Raw genomic sequence first — 3,689 nt, forward strand, 5'->3', positions numbered from 1 at the left:
AAATTATATTAAGTATAAAATTTTAAATAATCTTTTTTCTACTCTAGGCACAAGGCCTGAAATTTTGGGGGAGGTGGCCAGTCGATTACATCGACCCCACTATGCAACTGGTACTTAATTTATCGATCCCGAAAAGATTAAAGGCAAAGTCGACATCGGTGCAATTTAATAATAATAATAATAATAATAATAATAATAATAATAATAATAATAATAATAATAATAATTTGCGCAGACGGAGACTGATCCTTAGTACGTAATTAAATGGACGGAATAAGATTGAAGCTATCAACACCTGGGTGGTTTCACTCTTTAGATATGGCGTAAGGATAATCGCATGGACAGTAGACGAACTAAACAGCTTAGACAGAAAGACAAGGAAGTTGCTAACTAGATATGGGTCACTCCACTCAAAAAGTGACACAGATAGACTGTATGTACCAAGAAAAAAAAAGGGGGAAGAGGACATATTGGATGCGAACACAGCATTAGAGCAGAAGAGAACAACATAGCATGGTATGTAAGAAATGCCACAGAACCGCTATTATTAGAAGTAAGAGGGTCAGGCTTGTGTAGGATGAAAGATTGCAAAGATAAAGCACTGTACAGGAAATTGAAAACGAATGAAAGTGAAAATAGGTGGGTCAAGAAAAGAATGCATGGTCAATTTCATAGGGATGTTGAAGATAAGACAGACAGAAAAAAAAGATGGCTGTGGATAACTAAAATTGATTTAAAACCGGAAACGAAGGCTGTAATCTGTGCTGCCCAAGAGCAAGCACTAAGAACAAACTACATAAAATACAGAATAGACAACACAGCAGAAAGTGATAAGTGCAGAATCTGTGGACAAAATGGAGAAACCGTATGGCATATTACCAGTTAATATACGCCACTAGTCCAGTAGGAATATAAGAGACGCCACGAGAATATAAAAAGGTTTGTCCATTGGACACTTTGCAACAAGTATGGACTTGACAGAGCAAAAAATTGGTACGACCATAAACCTGAAGGCATCATCGAAAATGTGCAAAGGCAATAGTAATAATAATAATAATAATAATAATAATAATAATAATAATAATAATAATAATAATAATAATAATAATAATAATAATAATCCATTCTTTTGTTGGCCACAAGGGCTCACATAAATTACATTAAAAGACATACAACAACATAAAATGCAAAAAATAGGACGATACAAGAGGTTTTACAATGTGTAGACAATATAAATATCAATTAAAAATTAAACAAATCAAAACTCCCAATGGGGAGGCGCTTTAAGGACCTCGTGGAAAAACCCACAAAAGCCACGGGTTCCTGAACAACAGGGCAAGAGCCCTTTTTGTTTTTCTTACAGGTGCACGCTCAGAATTGGTCCTTTCACACTGGCCATTCTTCCAACATACACCCACCTTTCAACAAACTTGCTATAAGGGAACACTTCCCTCTCCACCCTCAACTTCCTTTTCAAGTGAAACTTGAATAAGTTGATGAGGGCTTGACCAAAGAGGAAAGTGCCTGTCTTTAGCCCTTTCAAACGGGTCCACCATACTACCCCTGTCGCTAATAATAATAATGATAATCATTTTATTGGTCAACAGGACCGAAAAAAAAAAAAAGAAATGCAAAAGCAAGGGACAAGCAGGCCCTACACAAAGACATGTATTAACAATAAAACAACAACAATTAACAACAAAATATAAACAATAAAATTCCTCATAAGGAGAGCAGCCAAGGAACCCCGACAAATCCTGGTCACCCCGATCTCCAAGAGCATCCTAGGCAGACACCTCCCTCCTATTCACACGGGCCATCCTTATCGGGTTCATCCATCTTTCAACAAAAATACTGAGGGCAGGAGAAGCACTTCCTTCTTCACTCATCCTTTTCTTTTCAAGTGGAACTTGACAAATTCGATGAGGCTTTGGCCAAAGTGGACGGTCTCTGTCTTCAGTCCTTTCAAATTCGTCCACCACACTTCTTCTTTCGCCACCAGACAGAGAAACCCTGTCTACCCTTCTCGGCCAAAAGGTGCACCCGGATCCGCTTTAGACGTAACAACAGCTGTTCGACAAAGCTCCACTTGTCAGCAACATCCGGGCACTGGACGTCTGCATGCAAAATGATTTCATCACTCGTGCCTGTAGAGCTTGCCTCGAATCGGCAGAACCCCCTTGTAGCACTGCCAAGTCAGGGATTTCTGGAAATTATATCTAAGATCCAGCCCAAAGAAAGACCAGCTAGTTGATCTCTCCCGACACCCAGAGTTTAACAAGGACGTCGTCACTGTTGCTCGCCAATCCTTTATAGAGCCCCAGCATGAGATTCCTCTGATCTCATTGTCCGATAAGCAGAGGGTTTCGAGCGTTTGCCGACACTCCAGGTGCCAAGCGCTCTTTCTCGATCTACGCTTGATCCAGGACTGTAACTCCGTCAATATGATGAGCTATGGAAAATCCCGTCTGACATTCGGCTGCCACATCTGCTCACCTTCAAGGAAACGCTGGAGATGTCACATCCTCAGTGCATGTCTACGCATCATTAGCCATGGCATGTTCAGTCCTCCGTTTACTGACTGCTGACAGCAAACAGGCCGTCTCATGAGTGGTAACCGTCCTTTCCGCAGAAAACAGAAGAGCAAGCGCCCTACGACGCTGTCGGTTGGCATGGATCTCTTCAGGTTTCGAGCTGCAGGCTCACTGACTTCTGGTTAATCTTTGCGTCTGTCACCGCTTCGTACTCCCTTAGGGTGGTGCCGATCCACTCCATTTCCGAGATATCCGACACTATTACGGTGATGACATCCGCATAAGCTGACACGAATCTTGCGCATCCTAGTTCATGCGGGATGCCTCTCGAAACATGCAGTTTCCATAGCAATAGCTCGAGAGCCAGCACCTACAGAAAGGGTGAAAGTAAGCATACTTGACGGACCGAAGGTGTGATGCTAAACGATTAGGATAAGCGGCCATTTACTTTGACCTTCGAACAGAAGTCGCTGTACGTCGCAGCGACCCAGCTTCTGAAAACGGAACCGAAACAAGCCACCGTAAGAACAGACTCCAAGTATTGGTGGTTGACCCTATCGAAAACTTTTGATTAATCCAAATTGATCAGGGCGCCATCCTTGCCAGGTTCCCTTAACTACCCTCTGTATGAAGTAAAGCAGGAGGTACAGATTGTAGTTTCGGACAATTTCGTAAGCGCGAAATCCTGTAACATGAGATAGTCGTAACGTGGAGAATGCCTGGATACGTTTACAACTGCAGGAAATGTCAAGGAATATCATGCATATAAGAATTATAACTGACCAGGGGCTAAACAACAGCAACAACAACAACAAAAACAAAGGCAACAACAACAAAAACAAAAACAACTACAGCAACAACAACAAGAAAACCTAGCAAAACCGCTTTAGGTGCTGCCGGTGCCCTATGATGTCTCGCTGATGCCTTGAACACAATCTAATAACAGTGATCCCACCTTAAAGGCTTTTAGTCGAAGAAATCAACCCCAGAACTTATTCTTCGTAAGCCTAGTACTTATTCTATCGGTATCTTTTGCCGAACCGCTAGTTTGCGAAAAAGTAAACACACCACCATCGGTTGTCAAGTGATGGTGGCGAGACAAGCACAGACACACACACACACACACACACACACACACACACACACACACACACA

Source organism: Octopus bimaculoides, chromosome 7 (genome assembly GCF_001194135.2).
Source record: "Octopus bimaculoides isolate UCB-OBI-ISO-001 chromosome 7, ASM119413v2, whole genome shotgun sequence".
NCBI lineage: Eukaryota > Metazoa > Mollusca > Cephalopoda > Octopoda > Octopodidae > Octopus > Octopus bimaculoides.